This window comes from Eptatretus burgeri, chromosome 7 (assembly GCF_056783735.1).
Source record: "Eptatretus burgeri isolate ZD-2024b chromosome 7, Ebu_testis_v1, whole genome shotgun sequence".
NCBI classification, from domain to species: domain Eukaryota; kingdom Metazoa; phylum Chordata; class Myxini; order Myxiniformes; family Myxinidae; genus Eptatretus; species Eptatretus burgeri.
In genome coordinates, this window is record NC_140967.1 from 69,503,484 (window position 1) to 69,519,507 (window position 16,024).

A 16,024-nucleotide genomic window follows, 5' to 3' on the forward strand; every position below is an offset into this window, starting at 1 on the left:
TTTTTTTTTCCTAAACAATATGGCTGCCAAATCACGTGACCGATGGTCATCAAATCCTTTTCTGTGGACCATTTTATCCCAAGATGATCCTCAAAAATTTTCATACTGATCAGTTGTGGCGTTCTACATATGCAATTATGACGTGAAAAGGAAGGCACACCCATGACGTCATCAAAAATCACACTTATTCCCCATGAGGATACTTGCTGTGTGCGAAGTTTCAATTTTTTCCTTGGTGCGGTTTCAGAGATACAGAGCTCCAAACTTTTTCCTTTTTTCCAATTTGGCTGCCATGCCACATAACCTATCACATCATAATTATGAAAACATTCCACATGAGTCGTCGCACCAATGGTGAAAATTTCGTCTTAATCTGACAAGCGGTTATGGAGAGAAACGTGAAAGTTCTGTGCGGACAAACAAACAGACAGGCAGACAGACAAACAAACAAGCAGTCATAGACTGGTACTTACGAAATCGTCAACTTGACCTCTGACCTTGTCTAATAAAAGCTGTATCGTTTTTGTATATATATATATATATATATATATATATATATATATATATATATATATATATATATATATATATATATATATATATATATATATATATATATATATATATATATATATATATATATACACAATCCGTAAAAGTTGTATGTATATATATGTATATATATATATATATATATATATATATATATATATATATATATATATATATATATATATATATATATATATATATATATATATATATATACACACAATCCGTAAAAGTTGTATGTATATGTATGTATATATATGTATATGTATTGTTGCGGATTCGCGCCCGCCGGCGTGCGAACGGCCACGTAACTCGAATCGCGGCACGTCGCCCACCGGACGGACAATCCAGTCGTGACCCTCTCGGACTAACGCCGGGAACTAGTCACGGGTGGACCTTTCGGCCTCACCACGATCGTGCCAATCGGCCCCCGCGTGGGATAGGGTTGCTCGCCAAATTCGACCTACCTAAGTACCCACACGGAGGGTAGACCGGGCGATCGCACCTCGCCGCAGGTCGACTTCGGACACGGGCCACTTTAAGCGACCCGTTCCGTACTATCGGGATAACCGAGCGGTGTTATCGTCGGCCCCGACGGTTCGATTAATTATCGGGCGTTTTAGCCCACGACCAACCCTTTACGTGAAGTAAGATGGAGATTCAATAAAGGAAAAGACGAAGCGAAACGGGAAAACAGTTCAACAATAAGCACATTTATTTCGCGATGAACGGAAAGCACACATATACAATTACACCAAAAGCAAATGTAATAGAAGAAGAAACACAATATTACACAAAAAGCAAATATAAAAGAAGAAGACAATGCAGAGCTATCCGACTACCGAGGACATGGCAACACATACAATTTTACTTCACAGACGGCGCCGACAACACATATACCCAAAGCAAAAGAAAAGGACCACCCTCAAGGATGAGGCGGGCCTGGGGCCGAGACCGCGTCGGGCCTACCCGTCTGATGATGAGACGCAAAGTGGCGGTGGCGCCCCAACTCCGCGGGCCTCGCGGACAGTGTCTGGTAGGGGGTGGGAAAGGGGCCCCCTTGTCGCACTATCTGAGCGCGGGGGGAAACAGGAGGGGGTTGTTGATGCTCGGGGGAAAGGAGGATATCTCCCTGTCTCGGGTCCCGCGACGAGCGTCTCCACCACGACCTCGGTCGCGCCGCCGGCCTCTCCCTCCGCAGCTCCCCGACTCCGACACGAGCACCCCCTCGACCGCCTTCGCCGCCGCCGCCTCTCCACAGCTTCGTCCAATCGCCCTCTCCGTCTCCTCTCTTGACTCGTCCCAACTCTTCACTGGCTCCGCGAACTCCCAACTGCGAACTGCCAACTGCCTCGACTGACGAACGCGGCCGTTTATATGCCCCGTGGCTTCGCCCCTTCACCTTTGACCCTTTACCTCCGACCCTTCACCTCTAACTGGCTCCCCATTGGACCGAGGAAAAGTGGGCGTGAATGCTTTTTGATCCATGAATTTGCATATAGCGACCACACTCCAACGCCCTGGAGGCGGGGCCAAATCGCCCCACGCTCACCGATAGGACGGAACAGAAGTGGGCGTGAGTCGTTTTTGATCCGTTTTCTTCGGAAAGTCTGTGATGTTTCTGAACACGCTGCTCGGTGCGCGCCCTGCACGAGTCCAGTATCGGTGCCCACAAGTGGCGCAAGAATGGTGGTGATACGATGGTGGCGAGTTGTGACAGTCTCACCTAAGGGACCTGAATGGTGGTTTGTGAATTTCGTCAACCACAACACTACCCCCTCCCCTTTTTACAGACTCGTCCTGAGTCGTCAAATTTTCGTGTGCCATCATGTGTAGTTTTCCCCTAGTACATTTTAGCTACGGATCCCTGAGTGCGACATTCATGGTATTCGTGTCCCCAAAATAAATAACCTGAGGGCTGAGTAACTACCTAAACAAACGCACTCACACGGACGACTTAAATAAAATTGCCGGCGCTAGGACAGACATGCCGGGGGCGCACTCATATTTAAAGTACATCTTAACCTTAACTTACAAATTTTACACTAAACCATGGCCCAGGATCATTGAACTCTGCAAAAAGAAAGCAGTTAGCAGGGAGCCAGGCTGCTCGAATGCAGTCCCTGGCTCAAACAATGCAGGTGATGGGGAACGTGGCCGGCTGCTCACATGCAGTCCAAGGCCTTCCCTTTTGAACTGAACGCAGTGAACCACAACGGTGCATGGGCTGCACAAACGCAGTCTCCGTGCCAGCTCAAGTGGCACACGCAATGAACACAACGAATGGATGGATGAATGGTTTGAACTGAACGCAAACACGGTGCATGGGCCGCCACTGCAGGCCCGTGTTGTAGCTGCCAACAGGGCAGTTCTCGCAGCTTGAAAACTGTTGCTTTCATCCTGGCGCACATGGCAATGAACAGGGGGGGGGGGGGAAAGCAAAAATTGAACGGGGCTGGTGAACAGGGGCAGTGGGCATGGCATGGCAAAGGCAGCAGGCAAACACAGCCCGCAGAAGAAGGCCGCTGCAGGCAAACACAGCCGGCAGACGAACTGGCCGGCACAGGCCTTGCAGCACCACAGCTGCAGATGATCCGGCCGGCACAGGCCTTGCAGCACAGCAGCTGCAGACGATCCAGCCGGCACAGGCCTTGCAGCAAAGCAACAGCTGCCGATGAAGTTGGCCGGCCTCTGCCTTGCAGCAACGCAGCCAGCAGATGAAGCTGGCCAGCCTTTGCCGTTCAGTGGAGGTTGGTGGAGGGAGTGCGGTGGTGCTGGCCACTCGGAAGGCGGGCTCGGACCTACCCTACAGTCTCCCTCCCAACCTATCGCCTTTGCCTGTCACTGTCTATACCCACTCCCTTAATTTGTCAAACCCCAATTTAGCCCCAACTTTTTTTTTTTTAACTTCCCCACTATAAATCGTCCCCTAACCCCCTTTATCATCTTTGTTCGGCTAACCTATCCTGTCACCTAGCCTACTCCCAACCCCTACGTTCCCTTCCCGGAGGGGAATAAGGGAGAGCTAACGTCCTGTGTCGAGGCCCAACGAAGCCTCAGGATGGCCTCCCCAGACTTCAGCGATCTATAACCAAAGTGGGTCCAGCGGCCCACAACGAGAGCGAGGTGATGGATGGTGCGGAGGGGTACACTTCCTAATCTACCCTATCCATTTAACCGTTAAACTACCCCGGGGCTTTCAACAAGCGCCTCTCGCTTAAACTATTGGTTCTAACAACCCAGATTCCCGTCGCCTGTGTTGGTGTCCTCACAATTTCGGGCCTCGCTCCCCAATTTTCTCTCCGTGCCCTCACACGGTCTCATGGCTGGGACACGTGGCTCCCTTTGGCAGGCACGACCCTCTGCCGATTCTCCGACGATGGCACCCCCGGGCACTACACTGCCTCCGAGCCTACCAGCTCCCTAAACACCGGGGAGTGCCCCCCATGGCACCTCCCCTGAAACGCACACGTGGCAGGCTGGCTTCCCAGGCCCCTTTCCGAGGGTCACCCGTGCCCACAACACTGCCCACGCGGCTAATGGCGCCCCGGGCCCCCGCACCAAGCAGGCGCACCCGTGCCCACTACACTATCCCGGCCCCCCATGGGCCCTTGGCCTACCACGGCCGACTAGCCTGGTGCCCGGGGTACCCACTCAGCGATACTCACCTTTCGCAGCCACGCTCCCAGCCCGTCAACAGGGCTCCTGCACCCCTCCAAACGGGTTTCGAGCCTACACACCCACCAACAACAAAACAACCTCCATTTTGTTAATTTGACTAACCCCCTAACTCACTCTACACTGACCCCGGGGTCCCTTGGGCGGGAGTCACTCCTCCCCCCAATCACTCATCGCACCATGCATTCCCCATTCGCTCCACTCACTCAGACCCGCTGGCCTCACTCACTCAACAAGTACTCACCTCACAACTCACCAACTCTTCAACACACACACCGCTGAACTCTGCCATCCTCCTAACTACATCCCCTAACTAACTCGTGCTCCCACGTCGTCCCTTAAACTACAGCACGTTCCTTTTAACACTACGTAGCTAAGCTACGTCCCCGCTACACATCCACAAGTCTGTCACTGTCTCCTAACTCAAAAAAATCATTTTATTTCCCAACCTAAATCTGGCTACAATCCCTCTAATTCATCCATTCCACGGACTCCATGAGGACTTACCCCTGCCCCATGAAGTCGGTCTAACTAAGCTAACCCTTCCCCCTAACTAGTTTCCATCCTGTGCCCAGGTCAAGGGGGTCTTCCACCCCTTGCCCAGGAATCCTGTGCACCCGAAAGTGAGGCTTGCTTTTTTTTTTTTTTTTTTTTTTATACATGCGCATCACCAGCGCGGCAACTCACAGCTCGCGCACTTTGCACCTGCCCGTGACGTCATGCAGCTGCACGTGTACCTCGTCCCTCCTTGGACGGTACCGTCCGGCAGGGATACCCCTCCTGCCGGATTCCAACCCCGCGTGCAGCCATGACGTCACCGTGCGCATAAAAAAAACACAAGCCCCACGTCTCGAGGGGTTCCCCACGCGAATACATGTGCTTTGCCCGTTGGAGCTTAACACACACGATCGCGTGGAGAACCCGTCCGGTCCAAATCCGTTATCCTGCCTAAACTTTGTCCGTCTGCGGGATCGGCAAATCCACCGCGTGCGTTTCCGGACCGGGACTTCACTCTCACAAGCGAGCACGTGGGGGCCTCGTGCGTTGCACAGCACGGACCGCGTGCTCACTGCTGGGTGAACCCGGCACGGTCCCCAAAACAACTACAGCCGCTACTCGGCTTTCTTTCCTCACATGTCGCCGTCGTCGCCATTCAACACACGCACTCCCGCGTGTCACAACGCTAACACACCTCACCATTACATTCACCCCGGGAGACGCGGCTGCATGTTCACACATGCCCACCGACATCTCCCTTACATACCGCTCTCTCACACACACGGTCTCCCTTGCACTCGGCCGTTCACTCACGCATGCCATTACCCTTGCACACGTGGCTCCCCTCACTCGCGGCCTTCCACTCACTCGTGCCATTTCCCTCACACAAACCACACCACTCACACACGCGGGGGCACTCATCCGCGGTGCCTCATCCACACACCGTCCCTCACTCACACACGCGGGGGCACTCACCCGCGGTTCCTCACTCATACACCGTTCCTCACTCACACACGCGGGGCACTCATCCGCGGTGCCTCACTCATACGCCGTGCCTCACTCACACACGCGGGGGCACTCAACCGCGGTGTTTCATCCACACTGGCCGTTTCATCCACACACACGGCCTCTTCCACTTGCGGTGCCCCCTTTTACACACGGCGTGCTGGGAAGCACGTACTCCGGCACAATCGCCACCACACCACTCACACACGGGGTCGCTTCCACACACGGGGACGAACTCACACCTTGCACCACACACACAGGGACAACCACACTGGGGATTCGTGTCCCCACAAGGGTCTCCGGGGCCTCTATACCCCCCAAGCTTTCCGTGCACCTGTCCACAGCACCCGTCCCCTCAACCTCGCAAAGCACGACCGAACCCACCTGGTCGTGACTCGCCTCAAGGGGGCATACTCCCTCCCCTCGTTCCTGGAGGAGGCTATCCCGCTGCTCGCACTGGGTCCCCACACGCTCCGCGAGCTCACCCTCATCGTCCTCCACTACCTCCGTGTGTGTGTGTGCGTCACTTACCCCGTCTTCATCGTGTAGTCTTCCCTCTATCGTTCCCATCTCCCGTGTCTCTGCCCACTCAGTCACCTCTTCACCCTTTACCTCCCTTGTCTCAACTATTTTTATTTCCTTTGTCGTCACCTCGTGTCTCGTCTCACACGTTTTGGTCTCCCCATTTAATTTTTCCCTTTCGGTCATCGTCACGACCCTCGCCCAACACGTCCCCCGAATTATTTTGTCACCCGCCTCCACCGCGGGCCCGACAGCCGTTGCACTCCCTTCCAGCTCGTTCGCTCCCACACGTGGAGTCGCCATTTTTAGCTCCCTGGTCACTGCCTTCATGCCCGCCTGCAGGCTTCAGCCCATGTTCCGCGTCTCACCCCGCAGCTTTATCGTTTCTTCCTTCACCTTTGTTTCCATTCCGTTCATTTGCTTGTTCATTCCGTTCATTTGCTTGTTCATGCCTTTTATTTCGTTTGTGTTTGTAGCCATCTTTTCGTTCATTTGTTGTGTATTCGCATCCATCTTCGTTTTCAGTTCCGCATTCATTTTTGCCAGCATGGTGAATAGCTGGGCCATGTCGGGTGCGCTTGGGTGAGCCGATTCGGCAAGGATCGGGGGGGGGGGTTTTGGTGGAGAGGGGGAGGGGAGGTGTCATACACCGCGGCCGCTGCCGCACCTATTTCGGGCTCTGGGTTCAGTTGGGCGAGTTCGTTTTCCTGTACAACCAACATTTCCTGCACGGGGATTTCATCCTGGACCATGGATTCTACACATTTTACATCCATTTCTAATACCCCCGGCTCCCGCTCGCCTTGAGACGCCATCTTGCTTCTCGTAAAGGGTTAATTTGAATCGCTCGTAATTTGGAGGGAATCGGGGGTCGCTCCTCTCACCCCTGGACCGATTCCCGTGAATTTAGCCGGAGACAGGAGAGCCCGTTTTCCCGTTCTCCGATACCAGTGCCGCGAGGAGGGCGATGAGTTTGTATCGCACGACCTGACACCAGTGTTGCGGATTCGCGCCCGCCGGCGTGCGAACGGCCACGTAACTCGAATCGCGGCACGTCGCCCACCGGACGGACAATCCAGTCGTGACCCTCTCGGACTAACGCCAGGAACTAGTCACGGGTGGACCTTTCGGCCTCACCACGATCGTGCCAATCGGCCCCCCGCGTGGGATAGGGTTGCTCGCCAAATTCGACCTACCTAAGTACCCACACGAAGGGTAGACCGGGCGATCGCACCTTGCCGCAGGTCGACTTCGGACACGGGCCACTTAAAGCGACCCGTTCCGTACTATCGGGATAACCGAGCGGTGTTATCGTCGGCCCCGACGGTTCGATTAATTATCGGGCGTTTTATCCCACGACCAACCCTTTACGTGAAGTAAGATGGAGATTCAATAAAGGAAAAGACTAAGCGAAACGGGAAAACAGTTCAACAATAAGCACATTTATTTCGCGATGAACGGAAAGCACACATCTACAATTACACCAAAAGCAAATGTAATAGAAGAAGAAACACAATATTACACAAAAAGCAAATATAAAAGAAGAAGACAATGCAGAGCTATCCGACTACCGAGCACACGGCAACACTTATACAATTTTACTTCACAGACGGCGCCGACAACACATATACCCAAAGCAAAAGAAAAGGACCACCCTCAAGGATGAGGCGGGCCTGGGGCCGAGACCGCGTCGGGCCTACCCGTCTGATGATGAGACGCAAAGTGGCGGTGGCGCCCCAACTCCGCGGGCCTCGCGGACAGTGTTTGGTAGGGGGTGGGAAAGGGGCCCCCTTGTCGCACTATCTCAGCGCGGGGGGAAACAGGAGGGGGTTGTTGATGCTCGGGGGAAAGGAGGATATCTCCCTGTCTCGGGTCCCGCGACGAGCGTCTCCACCACGACCTCGGTCGCGCCGCCGGCCTCTACCTCCGCAGATCCCCGACTCCGACACGAGCACCCCCTCGACCGCCTTCGCCGCCGCCGCCTCTCCACAGCTTCGTCCAATCGCCCTCTCCGTCTCCTCTCTTGACTCGTCCCAACTCTTCACTGGCTCCGCGAACTCCCAACTGCGAACTGCCAACTGCCTCGACTGACGAACGCGGCCGTTTATATGCCCCGTGGCTTCGCCCCTTCACCTTTGACCCTTTACCTCCGACCCTTCACCTCTAACTGGCTCCCCATTGGACCGAGGAAAAGTGGGCGTGAATGCTTTTTGATCCATGAATTTGCATATAGCGACCACACTCCAACGCCCTGGAGGCGGGGCCAAATCGCCCCACGCTCACCGATAGGACGGAACAGAAGTGGGCGTGAGTCGTTTTTGATCCGTTTTCTTCGGAAAGTCTGTGATGTTTCTGAACACGCTGCTCGGTGCGCGCCCTGCACGAGTCCAGTATCGGTGCCCACAAGTGGCGCAAGAATGGTGGTGATACGATGGTGGCGAGTTGTGACGGTAAAGGTCGTGGCTGTTGTCGTGAAGCGGCGTTGTGGTTGGTGGTTGTTGTGTGATGGCTGTTGAGACGTGGTTGGTGGTGGTAGTAATGGCGGCTGGTCCAAAATAAAGATAGTAAAAGAAAAACGGCTATCTGAAAGGGTCGCAGCCCGCATGAATGACATTTATTCCCTCTAAACAACGGGTTTGGGCCTAACTACACATAGACTTACAGAGATATCTCACCTAAGGGACCTGAATGGTGGTTTGTGAATTTCGTCAACCACAACAATATACACAATCCGTAAAAGTTGTATGTATATGTATGTATGTATGTATATATATATATATATATATATATATATATATATATATATATATATATATATATATATGTATATATATATATATATATATATATATATATATATATATATGTATATATATATATATATATATATATATATATATATATATATATATATATATATATATATATATATATATATACACAATCCGTAAAAGTTGTATGTATATGTATGTATATGTATGTATATATATGTATATGTATATGTATATATATATATATATATATATATATATATATATATATATATATATATATATATATATATATATATATATGTGTGTGTATCGTTTTTGGCCCTATCAATTTTAGAAATCAGGCCTGTGTTGACCTTTTGACCTTAAAATTAATTGATTATTGAATTCATTGACGTGATATGCAAATCCTTTCAAAGTTTAAGTCAATCGGATGAAAATTGACAATTTTAGAAACTATTTTAGAAAAATGGCCCATGTTGACATTTTCACTGATGTTGACCTATTGGCCAATATTGACCTCAAAAATAATAGGTGGATCAATTCAGTGACCTAATATGCAAATGCTCTTCAAATTTCAAGTTAATCGGATTAAAATTGAGGATTTTAGAAATTCGGCCAATGTTGACCTTTTGGTCTGTGTTGACCTTTTGAATAACTTCAATATGGTGACCTCAAAATAATCGGTGACTGAATTCAGTGACCTGATATGTAAATCATTTTTTGAAATTTCAAGTCAATCAGATGGAAATTGAGGATTTTAGAAAATTTGCCCCAAATCGGCCTTTGGTCTATTTTGACCTTTTGGTCTTTGTTTACCTCAAAATTATTAGGTGGTTGGATTCAGCTACCTGACATGCAAATGCTCTTCAAATTTTAAGTCAATCGGATGAAAATTGAGGATTTTAGAAAATTTGGCCAATGTTGATCTCAACATTAATAGGTGGTTGAATTCAGCATCCTGTTATGCAAATGTTCTTCAAATTTCAAGTCAAATGGATGAAAATTGACAATTTTAGAAACAATTAAAAAATTCGGCCGATGTTGGGTTGACCTTGTAGCCTCTGTTGACCTTTTGACCGATGTTAACCTCGAAAGTAATATGTGGTTGAATTCAGTGACCTGATATGTAAATCCTGTTCAAATTTCAAGTCAATTGGATGAAAATTGAGGATTTTAGAAAATTTGGCTCAAATTGGCCGATTGGCATCGGTGACCCGTCGCAGGGTCATTAATGACATTAATCATAATGTGACGTAAATCACATGAATCAAATTAATTAATCCCAGGGTCGGTCACATTTATCACGTTCATCATAATGCGATAGGTTAATCTTAATTAATCATAATCATAATGTTAATCATAATCATAATTAACCAATTTATGACGGGTTAATCATAAAGCAACATTAATCCTAATGATAATGTCACCCGTCGCATGGTCGGTGACATTAATTACCCACATACCTGTTGCAGGGTCGGTGCCATTAATCTCCAAAAATTTCAGAACGATCGGTTGAGCGATTTGATTGAGCTGGAGGTGAGCAGACAGACAGACAAACAAACAAGCAGTCATAGACTGGTACTTACGAAATTGTCAACTTGACCTCTGACCTTGTCTAATAAAAGCTGTCTCTTGAGAAGGTAGCGACACAAACCAGAAGTTTCTACGATGATTCTGTACCAAACCATCAAAAATCGAATGTTTGACCTCACTGTGACCTTGACCTTTGACCGATTTTGACCAAAATCTAATCAGCACTAGCCATCACCCTCCTGAATCACGTGGTGTAATTTGACATTGGTAGCTTCTTCCGTTCTCGAGTTATCGTGCCTACAAACAAACAAACAAACAGAGGACAGAAGTCATCAATATACTTAGGAAATGTTTGGATTTCGTAAGTAACAAACAAACAGACAGAGACAAAGAAGCAGACAGGTTGACAGACAAACGCTATAGACCAACATACTTGGTGAAATTTTTTTTCACCAAGTATAAATCACGCGTGGAGTGACACTTGGCGAAACGGAACGGCACTCGGAAAAGCGCATACCTCCGTTAGCCTGAACAGTTTACATTTGGAGTCTCATTGATCGGTCGGATCTGAATCCGGACCTTAACCAAAAAACAAATCTGCTTGTTCTTGTCACCGAACCAATTCATCCACCTAGTTTAGTCATAACTCGTCCACAACTTTTTGAGATATCATGCTGCACATAGTTTTTTGGCCTCATCTCTCAATGGGAAAGAATCACTTTAAAATTTCTCATATCTGGATCAGGATTCGAATCTTCACCAAAGTTGCGTCGATTCTTCCTTGTCACACACCCAACCTGTCCACAAAGTTTCTGCGGAATCCATCCATAACCGTTTCAGATATTATGCTGTATATCGCTTTTGGCCCAATCTTTCAATGGTGAAGAATCACTTTTAAAATTCTCAGATCCGATTCTGGATTCGGATCTTCACTAAAATGAAACATTGCTGTCGTTGGACAGTCACCAACATGAGCAAAAAATTTCAGAACGATTGATGAAAACTGTGGCCACAAATCATGTGACAGACACACACAGACAGAGAAATGCGACAGACTAACATACTTGGCAAAAAAAATTTTTTTCGCCAAGTAACAAACGGACAGAGACAAACGCTACAGACAAACATACTTGGCGAAAAATTTTTTTCGCCAAAGTTACAATCAAACAGACGGGGGTGAAAACAACCTCCATCCACCTTCGTTGGCGGAGGTAACTTGAACGGCACACGGTTACATACCTCCGCCAGTCTCAACAGTTTACGTTTTGTATCTCACTGACAGCTGGATCTGCATCCGGACCTGAACCAAAATCGAATCAGCTTGTTCTCACTGTACACCTCCAGCAGGGCATCAGGTATAGCCCCTCGTTTCCCATCACATGCATCAAGTGGAATTGCCTCTTTACGATCAGCGATTGAAATGTTCGTCTGTTCAAATCTTCTCTGCAGCTTTCCCTTCAGGTCCTTCAAAATCAGCACTGCTGACAGTAATATTCTCTGGGGTCGTATAATCCAGCATCAACATATCAACGAGGCATATTCAGAAGAAGTTTCAGACCTCCTTTGTCCACTAGCACTCGGAGAAGGAGATGGTCAGCTCTGCTGTCCTTCAAGCTCCAAACGTATGTTTTTTATTTGAATGGTCACTGACAGTTGTTCTTAAGCGGTGAAAATGAGATGTGCCAAATTCAGACCAAATAATGTGCTGGATTTCCCCAAGAGGCATACAGCGATACAGCACCTTCAGATTTTCTTGTATTTTTCAGATTTTCTTGCATTTTCAAAGTGCCTTGAGGCCCAGAACGCTACAAGATGACTCGCACTTCACATGTCCAAATCGTTCCTCTCTTTTACGTGAGGATTTCCAGAGCTGTACCACATCAGAAACTGGAATGGCACTCGGTGGAGCGCATACCTCTGCCAGGTATACGCTGAACAGTTTACGTTTTGTATTCCACTGATAGGTCGGATCTGCATCCGCACCTAAACCAAAATCTAATCAGCTTGTTCTTGTCACCTACCCAACTCATCCACCTAGTTTCGTCATTACTCGTGCACAACGTTTTGAGATGTTGTGCTATGTATCCTTTTTGGTCCCATCTCTCAATGGTGAAGAATCGCATGAAAAATTCTAGTATCCAGATGCGGACGTTTCAGATGCGGACAGATGCGGACGGACGCCAATCCCTGTAAGAGAACTCATGTTGATATCCAATTTATTTTCCTGGTTCTAGATGTGAAGCAGCTCCAGGCGCCATAACCGGTGGACAACAATTCACACTGGATTGCAATGGCAGAATGAGTTTGTATGTACTTCTAATCTGCTTTCAGAAGAGGACGCTGCTGTTTTGTGAGCAAGCGATCGATGTTCAAATCGTTTTTCAATGTTCGACTTTGGGTCGTGAAGTATTTCGTGAAAATGTATCATTTTTGATCACTCTCCGAAATGTTATGAGGACCAGTCGCCCTCCTCACCCCACTGTTCGTGCGCCCGAGATATGTATAGGAAAGACCATGTCGTCACCGGACGATACTTCAAGTAGTTTCTGACTTTATAAGGTACTTTTATCCCACAGGATTGTGCAGAGGCATCGCACTTTACACATTTATGCTGTCAAGTCTGGGTTCGATTCCTGACCCGACTAGATACTGCAGTAATAGTGGTTCACAGGCCAGGTGTTGCATCACCAATTGTGCCGTCGGTCGCATGGACTGTGAACTGGGTGTCTTGTCTGTTTGTAGTGGAGTAACCAGTGGGGGAGGGGGGGAGGGGGCTCAGGTAAATCTGAACCTGGCATCATTCCTTGGTAAATCTGAACTTCTCACAACACCTTTGTCTTTAGTACAATGGAGGACAACAGTCCCTTTGGTCTGGTACCCCAGTTTCACTCCTCTCTTTCATGGGGTGCACGATGGGATGCAAAGTTTTCAACATCATTGGCATCTCCCAGAAAGAAGCAGAAGCAAATTGCCTGCTACTCTCTCATGGTAGACAGGTCGATGGCCTCCTTATTTTCCATCACGATTCCTCAGGTCTTGCGCGCTCTCTCTCTCTCTCTCTGTTCTTTCATTCCTCCATCGCTCCCAGTCGACATTCCAAGGTCATTGTCGTCGTCTTCGTTGTCCTCTTCGTCGTTCTCATCGTCGTCGTCATCATTGTCCCTGTCGTCATCGTCCTCATTGTCCTTTTCGTCATCCTAATCATTATTCTCATTGTCCTTGTCGTCATCATCGTTGTATTCCTCATCGTCATCCTCATCATCACTGCCGTCGACCTTGTCGTCCTCATCCTTGTCCTTGTCATCCTCATCATCATCCTTGTTATCCTCATCATCCTTGTCATCCTCGTCGTTGTCTTTGTCCTCGTCATGCTTGTCATCGTTGTTGGCATCCTCTTCATCGTCCTCATCGTCATTGTCATCCTCATCATCCTCGTCGTTGTTGTCATCCTCTTTGTCCTCGTCGTCCTCATCCTCATCGTCATCATCCCCGTCATCGTTGATGGCATCCTCTTCATCGTCCTCATCGTTGTCGTCCTCATCGTCATTGTCATCCTCATCATCTTCCTCATCGTCATCCTCATCATCGTCATCCAGGCCTGGTGTTGGTTGGCTTAAGATCTTTGGGTCTTGAGTTCAAGCCCCCGCTGTTTTATTCAATTAACAATAGGTCAGGTCGACTCAGGCTGTCATCCTTCCAAGGTCAGCAAAATGAGGACCAGGTTACTGGTAACAGGGTGGCATTGCATCAGCGACACAGCTGTGCACCCAGAAAATGATGCAGTCAAGCAGCCACAGGCTGCATACGAATACATACATAAAATCATGTTCGTACCATGCCCTATGCAGAGCATTGTTGCTGCCAAAGCAGTTACTCGACTAAAATCCTGGTTGGGTCCACCACTCTGGAAATCAGGGCAGGAATTTGTAATTTGTTCATGCTGTTGGCAATATCGGCTACTCTTTGTGGAGGACATTGTGGGATCTTTAACATTCTTCAACTAATGCCGGCAGACAAGATGTCCAGTTTAACGTCCATTCGAGGTCGGGCACACCCATTGATGAATCACCCTACCTGTGAAGCACCAGGATGACAGTGTATAGCTGGGTCGGGATTCAAACCCAGGCGAGACAGCTTTGAGGTGAACGTGCATAAGCTCTCGGCCATCCCGCCAGCCCTCTGCCAGATTCCAATAATTTTTTCCCCTGCAATCTATTCATTGTGAAATCACCAAAATCCACTTCCTTTGTTCCTCCCTTCACTAACTTGCAGAACTTCCTTCCTCAGTTTGTTCAATCCCACGCTTTCCATCAGGACTTCACATTGACAGTACACCCCCCACTCATGATCTTTTCTATCTCCATTAACACTCTCTTTCCTCTCTCTATCTACTTTCAGGTTGATACGTTTCCTATCCCCTTATGTCTCCTCCTCCTAGTTGTCCATTCTCTTGTTACATTTGCGTGTTGTCCCACTTCCCCATTGTTAGTGCGTTAACGTCTACCTTCTGTCACATACCTCGCTCTTCCATTAGCCAACACATTATATGCACAGAAAAAAAAATCAGAAAGATTTGTCACTGTTTATGAAGGATTCTTGAGTGTAAGAACTTGCTGCTCTCATCAGCTGGTAATGTGGATATTACCATTTTCATGTCTCTTCATGTAACCTCTTTCATTGAAATGAGTGAAATGGATAAAAACCCACTCAGTGTTGAACTCTCATGCTCTCACCCACCCCTTCTCCATAGTTATATAAATGTCTAGTTACAATTTTATCAAGTTGCTAAACGCAAATAAATCCGTTTTGTTGGGATCTGCGGAAGTCAACAAGCTGGTGGACATAAAATGTCTCAGCAGAGACTGTAGTGCTCTCGACAGTACTGAATGTGATCCAATTATGCCACGGTACAGGTTCCGACAGGTGGCAGCCTTTCACTGGAAATTGTCAAACTCGAGAAGAATTTGCACTTGGTAAAAAGTTTTGGAATTTTCAAAATTGCATCAAAAGGAAGGATGCCCCTGGAAAAATAAAATTAAATAAAACAAGCTGTTAAAAGTAGAGGAAAAGGATATTACTGGGTTGGCAGGATAGCTTACGTGGATGCACACACAGAGCTGTTTAGCTTGGGTTTGAACCCTGACCCAACTAGAAACTGTCGACATTGGGTTTGAACCCTGACCCAACTACAAACTGTCGACGTGGTGCTTTGCATGCATCAATGTGTGTGTGTGTGTGTTGTCTCTCAGATGGACATTAAACTGGACATTCTTGATTGTGTAATCGTCTCCCTGAGTCTGTCCAATCATGCTCCTCCCTCTACTCCTTTAAATGGTTAGCCATTCCTATATCATGTTATCCCCTATTCCTCTTACTGATCTTTTCTATTTCACTTATTCTCTTCGTTTGTCCATAAGCATTTCCCCACATTTACCCTGTTTGTCAGCTTTGCATGTCTGCTT

General features: G+C 48.1%; 1 long non-coding RNA gene across 3 annotated transcripts in view; it reads left to right on the forward strand.

Moving 5' to 3' along the window:
• LOC147023492 (uncharacterized) overlaps positions 1 to 16,024 on the forward strand; it is a 149,875-nt gene that overhangs the window by 115,391 nt on the left and 18,460 nt on the right. The gene's annotated exons all lie outside the window — the stretch shown is intronic.